Source organism: Magnolia sinica, chromosome 9 (genome assembly GCF_029962835.1).
Source record: "Magnolia sinica isolate HGM2019 chromosome 9, MsV1, whole genome shotgun sequence".
Lineage (NCBI taxonomy): Eukaryota > Viridiplantae > Streptophyta > Magnoliopsida > Magnoliales > Magnoliaceae > Magnolia > Magnolia sinica.
The window spans coordinates 57,904,591-57,922,024 of NC_080581.1; positions in this window are offsets into that span (position 1 = coordinate 57,904,591).

Below are 17,434 nucleotides of genomic sequence, written 5' to 3' on the forward strand. Positions count from 1 at the left end.
CTTAACCTATTCTCAATTCCCTAAAGCTATAACCTATAACCTATAACCTACACCTAATCATGTGCATATATTTGCGGATATATATAGATCTTTATTTTTTATGATTGGTGACCACATGTGTGGCATGTTTTGACAGTTTATGAACAACCTCTTTTTTATTGTATCTCACTTTTTATATGTTGCATGCACATGATATCAAAAATGGATTTGATGCTCCCGAGCAAGAATTGGATGACGAAAGATATATTGAGTGATGAATACATTAAAGGCATTGAATCGTTTATTATTTTTGCGAAAAGGAATTCGAGAGGTGTTGATTAGTATAGTTGTCCTTGTGATAGATGTCGTAATGTGCGTGGGAAGAAAATACTAAGTACAGTTTTTGAGCATTTAATTATGAATGGTATAGATCAGACATACACAACTTGGTTTTTTTCATGGAGAACAACTTCCCAATATGGGTGTCAATGCCAAGGCTCCTAGTACATCTGCCACTAATTGTAATGAAGAGTTGTTGCCCAGAATGGTTGATTTGGTTAATGATACTTTTGGTTGTGTTCAACCCGATGACTTAGATGCATGTATGAATGAGGTCAATGAGGAACATGGTAGTCAGCCTCAAGATGACATAGACAATGATACTCTTTACAATAAATTAAGGGAGGATGCGGTACAACCCCTATATCCATCGTGTAAATGTGAGTATACAAAGTTGTCAGTGATAGTTGAGTTGATGAGCATGAAGGCTAGATATCAGTGGTCAGATAATAGCTTTATGAGTTTGTTGCAACTGCTCAAGAAGATTTTGCCATGTAAGAACTCTTTGGCAGATAGTACCTATAATGCAAAGAGATTGATCAGTTCGTTGGGTATGAACTATGAGGTGATACATGTATGCCATAATGATTGTATTCTATACTGGAAGGAGCATGCTAATAAGGAAAGTTGTCCTACATGTAAAGCAAGCAGATGGAAAGTGAATAGTGTTGTAAGAATAAGAGTCTCACATGTACCATGAAAGGTGCTAAGATACTTCCCATTAACACCAAGGTTACAAAGACTTTATAGCGTATCATGGATTGCAGAGAATATGTTGTGGCATTTAAAGGGGGCTAAAAATGACTTGTACATGTGTCATCCTATGGATTCTTCTATGTGGAAGTTTGTAAATAGAAAATTTAGGGATTTTGCGCGGATCCCTCCAGAATGCATCAGAGTTGTAATAGATGATATCAATGTTCGTACAGTAGAGTTGTTTAATGATGACAAGACATTTGAAGATATTCAAATGGGTGAAATTCTTGTTTGGCTCAAATTCCTAATAAGAATTTGAATTTTCAGTAATTTTGTTTAACTTTTTGAACTCTAGGACATGCTTTGGTAATTTATATGATGAAAAATTAATTATTCACTGAAATCCTTTTTTTATCAAGTTAACTTTTTTATTTATTTAATCTTTAGCATCCTTTTTATTAATTATGGCTTGTTGTCATTTGTTTTTTATTAACCAAGTCACTAAAGGATTTCAATTTCAAATGTAACTGAAGTATTGACAGAATGTTGTCTCTTGTTACAGTACGAGATGTAACACGAATATGCATTGATTGTGTATTTAATTTTTTTAAAATGCACCAACTAGAAACGATTTGAGACGACGTTCAATGATACTTTGTTAAATATGAAATTTATGACCTTTAGTAACTTGGTTAATTAAAAAGAACTACGCAGTGGCTTGATCCCAATCTGACTTTTTAGGTACGTAGGTAGCCGTTCGTAATGTACTAGAATATCGGTGCAGCCACAAATCTTTTTTCTCCTTTAAATTGTAACAGACTGTATCAGTTGCATTTTTCTCTGTCATACAGGTTATGGCTATCAAAGATATAATATCACCTCCTTATAGGGAAACATTTAATGATGTGTACAGATAAATTCATTTTTTCTTATTCCTTATATAGTTTCTTAGTTATATTTGTGTTGGTTTTAGAGTACAGGTAGTGATAGAAAGTGTTGGTCGATTGTGGCTTGTAGACAAATGGATGAGTAACCAACAATACGAATATGGGAGGCCTTCCCTATGTATCCAGATGCTTTTAGATATATTTATATTGTTTTTAAATGTATTAGCTCGAAATTGATGGAGCAAACCTGGATGTGCATCGGAGCTATCCGGATGTTGAGAGGGGGTCCCTGGAAGGTGGGAACTTCTGTTATGACCATGATGAAGCTGTCCATTTCCTATGGACAGCATTGGACGGGCCTGGCCATTTGGATAGGCCGTGTTTATATCTGTATTTGCTCGAAATTGATGGAGCAGACCCAGATGTGCGTCGGATCTATCCGGATGTTGAGTGGGGTCCCTGGAAGGTGAGAACTGCTGTTATGACCATGATGAAGCTGTCCATTTCCTATGGATAGCATTGGAAGGGCTTGGCCAATTGGAGCAGGCCATGTTTATATCTGTATTTGCAGGGACCACACCCTTAACCTATAATCGAAACCTATTCTCAAATCCCAAAACCTATAACTACAACCTAAACCTATAACCTAAACCTATAACCTAAACTCAATTCCCTAAACTTTAGCCTACAACCTAACCTAAACCTATTCTCAAATCCAAAAACCTATAACCTAAACTCAATTCCCTAAACCTTAACCTATAACCTAACCTAAACCTATACTTATAACCTAAACCTATTCTCAAATCCCAAAACCTATAACTATAACCTAAACCTTAACTAAAAACCTATAACCTAACCTAAACCTAAACCTATAACCTTAACCTAAACCTAAACCTATAAACTTAAGCTTAACATATAACCTTAACCTAAACCTAAACCTAAACCTAAACCTATAACCTAAACCTATTCTCAAATCCCTAAACCTAAACCTTTAACCTATAACCTAAACCTATAACCTATAACCTAAACCCAAACCTAAACCTATAACCTTAACCTAAACCTAAACCTTAACCTTAAACTATAACCCAAACCTAAAACCTAAAACCTAAACCCAAACCTAAACCCGATCCCGAACCCGAACCCGAACCCGATTTCCTAAACCTAAACCTTAAATTATTCTCAATTCCCTAAAGCTATAACCTATAACTTAAACCTAAACCTATAACCTAAACCTATAACCTTAACCTAAACCTAAAACCTAAATGTATTCTCAAATCCCTAAACCTAAACCTAAACCTAAACCTATAACCTACAAAATTAACATAAACTTGTAACTTAAACCTATAACCTACAACATTAACCTAAACCTAAACTTATAACCTAAACTTATAACCTAAACCTATACTTATAACCTTAACTGAAACTTCTAACCTTAACCTAATCCTATTATCAAATCCCAAAACCTATACTTATAACCTAAACCTAAACCTTAACTTATAACCTTAACTTAAACTTATAACCTTAACCTATAACCTATACTTACAACCTTAACCTAAACTTCTAACCATAACCTAAACCTATTCGCAAATCCCAAAACCTATAACCTAAACCTAAACCTTAACCTAAACCTAAACCTAAAACCTAAACCTAAGCCTACAATTATAACCTATAACCTAAACCTATAACCTAAAACCCAAACGTAAACCCGATCTCGAACCCGAACCCGATTTCCTAAACCTAAACCTTAATGTATTCTCAAATCCCTAAATCTAAACCTACACCTAATCCTAATCTCAACTCCCTAACCTAAACCTAAACCTAAACTTGAAAACCCAAACCTACACCCGAATCCGAACTCGATTTACTAAACCTAAACTTATAACCTTAACCTAAACCTATTCTCCAATCCCAAAACCAATAACCTAAACCTAAACCTAAACCTTAACCTATAACCTAAACCTTAACCTATAACCTAAACCTAAACCTATAACCTTAAACTAAACCAAAACCTATGACCTAAAACCTTAACCTATAACCTATAACCTATAACCTAGACTTATAACCTATAACCTATAACCTAGACTTATAACCTATAACCTAACCTTAACCTAAACCTTAACCTATAACCTAAAACCTAAACCTAAATGCATTCTCAAATCCCTAAACCTAAACCTACACCTACTCCTAATCTCAACTCCCTAACCTTAACCTAAACCTAAACTTGAAAACCCAAACCTAAACCGATCTCAAACCCGAACCTGATTACCTAAACCTAAACCTTAATGTCACGCCCTAAACCCGGGGATGGACAGCTTCTGTGATGCCCTGAATCCGGCACTCGACTTTCATACACCAAGTCTCGAGTTCGGCGCACCACAAGGAAGATTTTTGACTGATTTTTTTTATATATACATATAATAATACCAGAGCATGAAGATCCATGATCAAAATACCAAGCAAGACTCTCCATTATAAATCCTGATGGTTACAAGTATCATGCTTTCCAAGGGTACATGACGTCAACATTGCCAAATCGAAAAATAGATACAATGCATCGAGAAAGCTAAGTCTTCCAAGCTACTCCTGCCCTAAAAAAATGAGAAATAGGAAGCTTAGGCAAAAAACCTAGTGAGTACACACGTGTGTGCAGTGTGTCGTACATGCAAGCAAGATGAAAATGCCACGAAGAAATCATGTATGGTGAAAGGCATATAGTACGTAAGGTATGATGCCAATGTCAATGCCAATGCAATACATATGCATTATAGTAGTACTTCGAGTCAATGCTACCAGCATCACCAAGTCATATTTTCATTTCTCCTATACCACAACCGTAACCGTATTACATGCATCTGTAATCACATCATCATCATCATATTGTCATGCCATAATCATACAATATCGAAAATACTGGTAAGATCATGAATCATACAATATCATAGTAAGCGGAAATACTGACAAGTCTATGAGTCATATAATATCAGAGTACACAATACAGATCAGCTATTCAAATAAGGAATCATAAAGAGCCAAATATCATATATCGAGGATGCAATATAATATAAAATTACTAATGAGTTCACGAATACCGTCAGCCGTATCTAAATACAGAAACACAGTAACCCAAAATGCCATTTACTGTGGATGTAATCCAATATGTGGTGTAAATGGAATGACCATGCTGGAGTGAATTCTGGATAATAGTACATAGTATCACAGGCTATGAGGTCCATCACAAGGGACTTTTATCCAAACTAGTCCCATACCTAAATTTGGATAGTCAGACTCAATGTGGTAAACTCCTGATCTCAGGTTAGTCGCGCGCCCCAACCGAAATCATGGTCGTTGCGAAGGTACACGTAACAAATAATTACGCACTACCAGCCCGAGTGGATAGTGAGTAAATAAATGAATGAATATGCAACTCCTGCTCAATAAGTTCACATATTAGTACGGTTCATCTCTGGGATCATCACCGGGGTCTATTACACTCTGCGCCAGCTTGCCGCCCTTATCCGAGCGCACAACTGGGTAAGTGGAAGAGACCTCACTATCTTTCTGCCAATATTAGGCCCGGCTCGTCAATAGTGGACCCATTCCTCAAGCTGGTCAAACTTAACCTAGACATTGCCCCCTCACTCAGGTGGGTAAGGTCACACCCCCTCCCAATTGACCACGACATAGTTGGAGATGCGGCCTACTGGTATACGGCCCTCATGCGCTCTTATATATCCACTCGGTCTCGACGTTGGGGCATCTCCTGGCCACAGAGGTTTAGGGATTCTCACCCACGGCATCTATGGCGCCCGTATGCTAGAACCAAATATTTTCGGTGTCCCATCGGCCATCCACGATATGCCTGTGGAGGCTACGACCCTGATATCGTTAGGGCACACAATGCAAGATGCATGAGTCATACAATCCAGTCATGTATCAATCCTACGCATACCGTGCACTCATGTGAGATAACCTCCGCCTATCAGGGAGTCTCATAACAACCTGCCCAATGACATATGCAACGGTCAACCATATCTCAAAACATGCAGATGATGTGTATGGGCATCTATCATGATGTTATGCAGTCACATACTCATAATCAGTATCAATAACCGTCATCGACAATCGACTTCGACAATGTGGACATTTAACGAACATTGCCCCCAAGGAATGACCCATATAGATCCTAACATATAATGGACCCATGGCCTCACATAAGGCCAACTATACAACACCAGGGGCCTTACTCAAGAGCTTAATACACATAACGATGAGTCTTTCACATGGGCCTAACATACATCACAATGGGCCTCATCATATAGGTCAGAAATATATCACAATGGGCCACTCATACGGGCCTAATATACATCACCATGGGCCATGACCCATGGGCCCCAAATACATTACAATGGGCTACGACATATGGGCCAGAATTACATTACAATGGGCCTCGCTAATGGGCCATACATATATCATAAGTGGGCCCTGCACATGGGCCTAATATACATCAAGTGGGCCGCACACAAATGGGCCTCATACTCATCAAGTGGGCTACATCAATGGCCCACACTAATGGGCCAACCGCTTTACTAAACTTTCACATAGTCAGGTGACCAATACCACAATTTCACATAGTTTAGCAATCACCTAAGCACCACATAATCATATGGTTGAGTGATCACACAATGTCACTTTACTTGCCATTATTAAATGATTTAAGGTCACATGGTCACTTATCATAACTCATACATGGTCAGGTTGCCGATGCCATAATTTTACTTAGTATCCTGGTCTAGTGACCGCATCTCAAAGTATCCAAGGCACAATCACAAGCATACCCACTATTCTCGGTTACACTAACTCTTAAAATGTAACCACTCAATACTTCATATGGAGTGGCCCTCAATTCGGTATATTTGAAATCCTCCAAGTAGGATCCCAGGATCGAAACCTGGTGTATAGATGCCGGGAGCCAAGAATGGGGTACTACGGAGGCTGTCGGCGCCGGATTCGGTGATCAGAAATTTTCTAAGCCTGATTTCTGAGTTCGGGGTGTGACACTTAACCTATTCTCAATTCCGTAAACCTATAACTTATAACCTGAACCTGAACCTAAACCTAAACCTTAACCTAAACCTAAACCTAAACCTAAAGCCTAAATGTATTCTCAAATCCCTAAACCTAAACCTAGACCTAATCTTAATCTCAACTCCCAAACCTAAACCTAAACCTAAACTTGAAAACCCAAACCTAAACCCGATCCAGAACCCGAACCCGATTTCCTAAACCTTAACCTTAACCCATTCTCAATTCCCTAAGCCTATAGCTTATAACCTAAACCTAAACCTTAGCCTAAACCTAAACCTATAACCTATAACCTAAACCTAAACCTAAACCTAAAACCTAAATTTATTCTTAAATCCCTAAACCTAAACCTACACCTAATCCTAATCTCAACTCCCTAACCTAAACCTAAACCTAAACTTGAAAACCCAAACCTAAACCTGATCCCAAACCCAAACCCGATTTCCTAAACCTAAACCTTAACCTATTCTCAATTCCCTGAACCTAAACCTATAACCTATAAGCTAAACCTAAACCTAAAACCTAAATGTATTCTCAAATTCCTAAACCTAAACCTACACCTAATCCTAATCTTAACTCCCAAACCTAAACCTAAACCTAAACCCGATCCCAAACCCGAACCCAATTTCCTAAACCTAAACCTTAACCTATTCTCAATTCCTTAAACATATAGCTTATAACCTAAACCTAAACCTAAACCTGAACCTTAACCTAAACCTAAACCTAAACCTAAAACCTAAATGTATTCTCAAATCCCTAAACCTAAACCCACACCTAATCCTAATCTCAACTCCCTAACCTAAACCTAAACCTAAACTTGAAAACATGAACTTAAACCCGATTCCGAACTCGAACCCGATTTTCTAAACCTAAACCTTAACCTATTCTCAATTCCCTAAACCTATAGCTTATAACCTAAACCTATAACCTACATCCTAAACCTAAACCTAAAACCTAAATGTATTCTCAAATCCCTAAACCTAAACCTACACCAAATCTTAATCTCTACTCCCTAACCTAAACCTAAACCTAAACTTGAAAACCCAAACCTAAACCCGATGCCGAATCCGAACCCGATTTCCAAAACCTAAACGTTAACCTATTCTCAATTCCTTAAACCTATAGCTTATAACCTAAACCTAAACCTAAACCTAAACCTTAACCTTAACCTAAACCTAAACCTATAACCTAAAACCTAAACCTAAACCTAAAACCTAAATGTATTCTCAAATCCCTAAACCTAAACCTACACCTAATCCTAATCTCAACTCCCTAACCTAAACCTAAACCTAAACTTGAAAACCCAAACCTAAACCCGATCCCGAACCTGAACCCGATTTCCTAAACCTAAACCTTAACCTATTTTCAATTCCTTGAACCTATGGCTTATAACTTAAACCTAAACCTAATCCTAAACCCTAACCTAAACCTAAACCTAAACCTAAACCTAAACCTATAACCTAAAACCTAAACCTAAACCTAAAACCTAAATGTATTCTCAAATCCCTAAACCTAAACCTACACCTAATCCTAATCTCAACTCCCTAACCTAAACCTAAACCTAAACCTAAACTTGAAAACCCAAACCTAAACCCGATCCTAAACCCGAACCTGATTTCCTAAACCTAAACCTTAACCTATTCTCAATTCCCTAAACCTATAGCTTATAACCTAAACCTTAACCTAAACCTAAACCTTAACCTAAACCTATAACTTATAACCTAAACCTAAACCTAAAACCTAAATGTCCCTAAACCTAGACATACACCTAATCTTAATCTCAACTCCCTAACCTAAACCTAAACCTAAACTTGGAAACCCAAACCTAACCCCAATCTCGAACCTGAACCCGTTTGCTGTAATAATGTAGCCCAATCATATGGCAACAAACAAGAATGTATCCCTTTTAACACATGCCCCTTTTTACAAAGCTTTAATTTTTGTTGTTGTTTCTATTAACTTGAATTGAAATTCTTTTTTGCATTATTTGCTTGCATTAGTTTTATTTTTAAAAAGTGCCCACTTTTTTGGAAGAAGTTTCTGCAATTCTTCATGATTCTGAATTATAATGTTTTGTTGGTTGAATATTTTTTTATTAGATGAAAGACACAAAAAGAAAATTGTTGCTGATTTTTTTCTTTTTTTTATTTATGATGTTAAACTTATATGTATTTATGCGTGGATGAATGTAATGTGGATAAGATTGTTTGTGTTTGGATGGATGTAGTTTATGTTTGGATGAATGTAGTTTATGTTTGGATGGATTTACGTAGTTTGGGTTTAGATGGATGTGAATGTGAATATGATGAAATATATTATATAACAGGTGTATATCAGGAAGAATGCATTGAAATATATTGTAACAGGTGTATATCGACCATCTCATATTTGAAAATTTCTGACGGCTCTAGGCCTTTCATATTTTTCTAAATATTTAAATATGAGACAATCGAAGACCATCCTTTTAAGAGTCATAAGAGACGGTTCATAGCAGTCCTTTTGAAGGATGGTCCATAACCGTCTTTTTAAAGGATGGTCCATGACCGTCCTTTTAAGGATCATAAGAGACAGTTCATAGCAGTCCTTTTTAAGGACAGTTATGGACCATCCTTTTAAGGCTCATAAGAGACGATTCATAGTAGTCCTTTTGAAGGACGGTCCACAACCGTCCTTTTTAGGGTCATAAGAGACGCTTCATAGCAGTCCTTTTTATGGACAGTCCATGACCATCCTTTTTACAGATGGTCTACGACCGTCCTTTAAATGTCAATAAGAATGACGGTTTATGACCATCCTTTAAGTAATACGATGCTTCAAAATATGACGGCCCATGCGACGGTCCATGACCGTCCTTTTTGGTCATTTGAGACGGTTTTCAACCATCCTTTTTTCGTTGTTTTGGCGTAGTGCAAACTATACTAGAGACTTGTAATATTATTACCAGAGCAATGATAAGTTATGGCGTTGGGCCATATAATTGGGCCCTAATATGGAAGCAACTCTTGAATGTTCACATTAGATCACATTTCCTCATTCTTGGTTACAATTATCCAGTTAGTGCTTCTTACTATTGGATGCGCTAGTGGGTTCATCAATATTACTTGGTAGACCATTGTTACCCAGTAAATCATGCTATATGGATCTCTCTTCCTCGCCTAAAAGATTACCAGAAGGACCAAGGTATCGACTATTTTGAAGAAATGGATCGTGCCCCCCTCTCTAGGCCAACATTGCATAAGAATCTCTTCAGAAGCCAACATTCATAGAGTAAAGCCTGCTGATGTTCTTGAAGGATGGATAGCTTTTGGTACACCTTTAATGGACACCCGTAAATTTTTGACAGAGAATGATGATTCCTTGCAGTTCTACCCTCCTTTGCAAATATTACAAGATAATTCTCCTTTACCATCAAAAAGGCATATAGCGAAAGGACGTCGTTGCCCATCTCAAAAAGATAAACATATTGTTATTGAAGACTTGTCCTCTTCAAAAGAGTAAACATATTTTGAGACATTTGACTTAGTACAGAAGATTTTGAGTATTAAACATTTTGACCAGACTTAATGTAATCACCGTTTATATTGCATGTTTGTTTGTTTGTTTTCTAAACATGAAATTTTCATGATTCTGTCATTATATCAAACAATTGGCATACTCAGAAACATTTCATATAGTCATGTATTCTTATAGTATTTCAACATTACAAATTTTCTATATATTTCTTTTAGAACATGCAGTGTCTTTTGAAAGTATCACAATATTTTAAGACAGTTTGTCCTTTTCATAAATTTTCAAGTCATGATTTATTGCAAGCATATTTATTTACCCACATATGAAATATTCTAAAAGCATTGTGAGATATCCTAATATTTAATGAAGCATAACAGATAAAAAAATATCAACATATTACGATCGTTAGTATGGAATTTCCTATGTGATTTTGGTTTTGATGGGCGGTACTAAATTTCAATTTAGTTAAATGATCACACACAGTTTATCCTCTTGAGTAGTGGAGTCACGCAATTTTTAGACTCTTGAGAAGTGGAGTTGGGTCTCACGTGATGGTCTTTGTAACTCTTAGGAGTTCACTGGACTTCTCACAGCCTGATGAGTTCACAAACCGCGATCCATCAAAGGGACCCAGTGAAGCTACCGGGGCCGTGAACTCGGTTGGATTTACACACAGGGTTGGCCGCAGTAACTCTTTAGAGTTCACGAGGCTCACAAGGCAACCTTTGGGGTACCAAATCTAGGGCCGCCAGTCCATTAATGAGTAGGTTTAGGCCCTTCCTCATGAGTTAATACTAAAATCAAGCTGGAGATCTAGGGGGTCTTATGCATGGTTGGCCTATCTATGGACATGGCCAAAGAGCTCACACTGCAGCCCACGTTTTCTTCACCTGTAAGGTCAGACCCATTCACCAGAGGGCATTTTCATCCATTCCCCATAGCACTATTGGAAAGCTATACAGATGCCATTGGTCTTACGTGTGACTAGTCGTTGAGGACTTTTTGGTCTTTTAGGGCTTTTAGTCGCTGGCTCTGTCTGCTGCCCGCATGAGTATGCATATGATGGGCTTCATAGGCTTTTTAAGGCCAGTGACTTCTCACTGCTGCCTGAATGATGATGGTGATAGGCCTTATGCGTGGTTGGCCGTATAAGGCTTGGCTAGGCTGCCTTAAAAGATAATAGCAGGTGGCCATCGTTGTCACGAGAATGAGACTGAGATTGATACGTCACCACTTTTGATAATATCTTCAACAATGTTCATATGTGTTATTCATAATATATCAGCTTTGTGACAATACCAATTTCAATAAAATTTTGTAGAGATCTCGTTTGATGAATATAATGATGGTTACTTTCCTTTTGTAACACTTGTTGGTACATTGTCTTGATGCACTTACAAATTTCTTCTTTATTCATTCATCTGACAGTACATAACCGTGGTCTTGCTTATTCTTGCCCCCTTTTAATACAGAATCATTATTCTGATAATATTTTAGATTAAAATCACCGGTATCCTTAGGGATGATATCTTTTGATGAAGTGAGCATTGACTAGTATACTGATACCTTGTCCATCTTGATCTATGACTTTGTACGCTCCATTGGAGTATACTTCTTTTATTATATATGGCCCATCCCATTTGGGCTCGAATTTGGCCCCTGTTCTGTGGGTGACCACTTTAGGTCTTTTCAACATTAACACCATATCCCCTTTTTAAAAAGAGCAATACTTAACTCGTTTATCAAAGGTGGCCAATATCCTTGCTTGATACGATTGCAATCAGTGTTGGGCTGTCAGGCGCTTCTCATCGAGCAAATCTAGTTCATTCAGCCTTATTTTTGCATTTTTATCATCTGTAATGGATTGATGTACTGCCACTATGAGTGACGCTACTTATATTTCAATTGAGATCACTGCTTCTACACCATAAACCAGCGAGTATGATGTTACTCTTATTGTTATCCAGTGGGTAGTTCTATTTGCCCACAATACTTCTTGCAACCTCTCGTCCCAATCTCGCTTGTTTTCTGTCATCGTTTTCTTCAGTATCTTGATTATCATTTTATTAAATGCCTTTGTTAATCCATTGGCCGGTGGATAGTAAGGTGTTGAAAACAAATGACGAATGTTGAATTTCTGACATAACTTCTCCATGCCTCTGTTTTTGAAAGGAGTGCCATTATCTGTAACAATTTTCTTCAGAATACCATGGTGGTATATTATTGTGTATCAGATGAAATTAACCACATCTTTCTCCTTGATAATGTGCAGTACAATTGATTCTGTCCATTTGGAGAAGTAATCTGTCACTGCCAAGATATACTGTTTTCCTTTGGATGAAGGCGGATATATATGACTAATAACGTCAAGTCCCCAAGCAGAGAAGGGCCAAGAGGCGACTGATTGATGCAGATCTTATGGAGGAATGTGTATAACATTTCCGTGAATCTGACATTTATGACACTGCTTCACATAATCTATCGCATCTTTGAACATGGTAGGCCAATAATACCCCATTCGATGTATTCGATGGAATAAATTTTGACCAGCTTGATGTGCCCCACATTCGTGTGCTTCTCGCAACATCTGGCCTGCTTCCCGTTCATTTAGGCAATGTAGTAGCATCCCATTGTGATATTTTCTATACAGTACTTCACTACATATGATGAATCTGCCCGATTTTTGCCTGATTTGTTATCTCTGCATTGAGTCTTCTGGTAAGATATCATATTTGAGATAATCTATGAAAGGCTGATGCTAATCATCTGTCGTTACCTCCAAACATGATATAGGAAGTGTTTCAACATTTTTATTAATGGCCTCTAAAGATGGTAAAAATCTCCTTTCTTCTATAGTTACTTGGAGAGGGCTCCGATTCGAGCAGGACAGAGCTGCTGCTAAGCTGGCCAAAGCATCTACTTTTGCATTTTCAGACCGCGTTATATGCTTGATTTCAACACGACAGAACTACTCTAATAACTGTTACGCTTTTCGGCAGTATGGCAAGAGTTCATGTTTTCTTATCTCGAATTCAGTTGTCAATTAATTTATAATCAATTTAGAATCCCTGAAGATATGCAGCATTTTTATCTTCATTTCCTGAGCAATTTCCATTCCGATGATGAGAGCTTTATATTCAGCTTCATTATTTGTACATGCAGTTCCCAATGTGAAGGAATAAGGTAACAAATCACCTTGAGGTGTGATGAAAATAACTCCTGCCCCCATTCCTGACGCTCAAGAAGCACCATTAAAATACATTTCCCATGGGCTTTGTGACTCAGCCAACATAACCTGTTCATTAGGAAAATCATCACTAATGGTCTCGCACTCTGCTACAGGGTGTGCTGTAAGGAAGTCTGCCACTGCTTGCCCCTTTACCACTTTTGCCGGCTCATATGTAATATTATATTCCGAAAGTAACAGCATCCACTTGGCCAATCTCCTAGATAACATCGGTCTTGACATCAAAAAATTTATGGGATCTGCTCTTAATATCAAAGTTATGTCATGAGAGAGACAATAATGCCTCAATTTTTGCACCGTGAATATCAGCGCCAGACATTCTTTCTCGATTAGAGAGTAATTGCATTCTGCGCCCATCAAAGTCCTGCTTAAATAATAAAGGGCAGTCTCTTTCCCAGGTTCATTCACCTATGCCAACAAAGCTCCTAAAGAATTCTTGACTGCAGATATGTACAAAATAAGCAGCTTCCCTTCTATTAGAGCTATCAATACTAGTGGCTATTTCAACAATTCCTTTATCGAATCGAACGCGTTCTGATAAGCTTGGTCCCCTACAAACTTTGCGCCTTTCTTCATTAGATGAGAAAGTGGCTGACATCTTCGTGCCAGATTTGAAATGAAATGGTGAATGTATGCCAGCTTTCCTTATAAACTTTTCAATTCTTTTTATGTCTTTGGTGGAGGCATATTTTAAATGGCTTTAACTTTCCCTGGATCAATCTCAATGCCCCTATGCCTGATAACAAAATTGAGGAATTTACCCGAAGCACCTCAAATGCACATTTAGTTGGATTCATCTTCAGCTGTTTCTTTCTGAGTCGACGAAAAACTGATGCCAAATGTTCGCGATGCTCTTGATGATCTCCTGACCTGACCACCAAGGCATCAACATAACATTCAACATGTTTGCGCATCATGTCTTAGAAAATATTCTACATCGCCCTCTAATATGTCGCCCCAGCATTTTTTAGACTAAATGGCATAACTTTATAACAATAAATCCCTAGCGAAGTTCTAAATGTTGTTAGTTCTTAATCTTCAGGTGTCATTCTAATTTGATTATACCCTACATAGCCATACATGAAGGACATGATAGCATACTGAGTCATACTATCAATCAGTAATTCGGTTATCGAGAGAGAAAAATCATCTTCCAGACAGGCTTCATTTAGATCTCTAAAGTCAACGCACACCCTGACTTGTCCGTTTTTCTTTTTTACTAGGACAATGTTTGATATCCATTTGGGATATTTGACCTCCTTGATAAACCTGACTTTTATCAGCTTATTCACTTCTTCTTCTATCAGGGGAACCAAGTCCGGATGAAATCGCCTTTGCGCTTGTTTAACCAGCCTTTTTTCCTTAGAAATATTTAATCAGTGCATTGCTATTGAAGGTTTCAAACTTGGCATCTCTGCATATGTCCAAGCGAAGATGTCTCTATTTTCTTTGAGAAGTTGAACGTATTTCTCAGCCTCCTGTTCAGAAAGACCGACCCTGGCGAATGTGTTCCTTTGTGCCCAAGTTTACTTCTCACAAACTATCTATCGTTGGCTGCCCCCTGTCTTCCATTTGCTTTGGAGCCATTTCAGGATGCTCAATTATTTTAGGATCTTTTTTCGATAACGGTTCAAGTGTCACCATGTTCACTGATGATTCTGCCCCCAATCCTTGAAAATTTCCTCGCTTTTCCTAACCAACCCTAATAGGAATTTAAATTCTCTCCCATGATTCAGGCCAGTGGGTTCTTCGTAATCAAAACTCATGCTTCTCATGATTTTCTTGCTTACCGGGCTATACTTTTTAAGATCTTGAGGTGTCAACTTACCGCAATACACATTATTCTTAGCCTCTTCCCCTGTCTTTGCTTCTGCTGAGGTGTAAAATTCTATCAGTTTTGGGTATTTTGCGCTAACCCTGACCTAAAATCTTCCCGGCACAGCCGAAAATGACTTATTTCTTTCAACATACGGCAATGGCACTGTATAATTAGACTGTAAAATTTTCAACTATTCAGGTGATAACAGGGTTAGTGCCGGTTGCCCTGGTTATCTCAAATGTTTCGGCACAAAATAGAATTTCTTCTTTGCTTCTGTAGCTCTGGATGATTCTGCCTTTTCTGTTTCTTCTTTCATCACCTTTACTTAATGTCCTTTAGGACTTTGTTTTCATCATTCTTTCTTTCTTCTTTAGTGAATCCCTTATAATAACTGGCGTCTATAAAGAAGGCCTCAGCTTCTGTATAAGGCTTCGCATCAGCCATTACTTTATATTGTATCCCATCTTTACAGTATTTGAAGCATTGATGCAAAGTACAGGGTACAATGCCGTACTGATGTATCCATGGCGTTCCTAGGAGAAGATTGTATGTCGTTTCTGCATTTATAATATGGCACATGACATCAGTAGTTAACTTTCCTATTTCCAACATCATTGTAGTTTTTCCGAGTGCACATTGCCCATCTTGATTGAAGCCTTATATCATCATTCCACTAGGGCGCAGATCAGAATGACGATAACCCAGTTTACTCAACATCAAAAGTGAAAAGAGGTTCACCGCAGACCCATTATCGATCATAATCCATTTAACCTTCTTTCCACGGATATGGGTTTCCATCATTAGTAGTCTGTTATGCCCTGTATCACAGATCATATCATCATCGGAGAAGGAAATGACTGGCAGGCAATCTTCTTACTCTTTATATTCTTTATGTTCCATCTTTGCCAGTAAGGTTTCTCTGACATCATGATTGGATAACACTTGAACTAAACTCTGCCGAAATTCCTCTGACAACTTAAGCGTGTCATAGATGCTTAATCGAGCCGGTATACCCTTCAAATGACTTACTACATCGTAGGTCACTTTTGTTGTCTCATTCTTCTCTTCTTTCTTATCATCGTCATTCTGTCTTTCAACAACTTCTTTTCTTATAATTCCTATTTTCTACTTCATAGGGCTTGTTATCTTTTTTCTTGATTGTAACATAAACATCGCTACCTTTTTTGTTGTCTTACAATCCGCTTTTTCTTTCATTTCTTGGGCCTTTTCCCAAATTGTGAACATATTTACTGTCATCATTGTGCCCCTTTCTTTTTCTTTTCCAATCACTATTTCTCCTCTGTCTATCATCCGTTGTATTATACATTTCAACGTATAACAATTCTCCGTCGGATGTCCCACCAGGTGATGATAGCGGCAAAAATCTCTCTCTCTTGTTCTTGTCACATCTTCAGGGCGTTTGAGTTCTGGTAATTCTATCATACTGGCTTTTAGCAATTGGTTCATCATAGGAACAACATCTTCCCTATCGAACACAAACCCTTCATGAGAATTGAGCATTTTGGGCCTTTTTCCACTATATCTGTTTCTTAGTTAATTCAATTCTTCTTTCCGTCCCAGCCTTTGATCTCTCGAGTCTCTTATATCTTTGCTTCTTTTTTCACAATCGACGATATTTACGGCCATCTTACTGAGTGCTCTCCTGGCTATCTCATAGTGAAACGCTGGCATCTTCCGAGTCATTAACTCTAAAGCATGAGCCTTAGTGGCTAGGTCACGAAAAGTTCTGATATCGGTGCTAGTAAGTCCAAATGCGATTCTCATTTCCATGGAGTTCAGACATATCTTGACCTATTCCTTTTCTTCCAGCAGCTACCTACATGAGGCTCCTAATGTCTTCCATCTATCTATAAA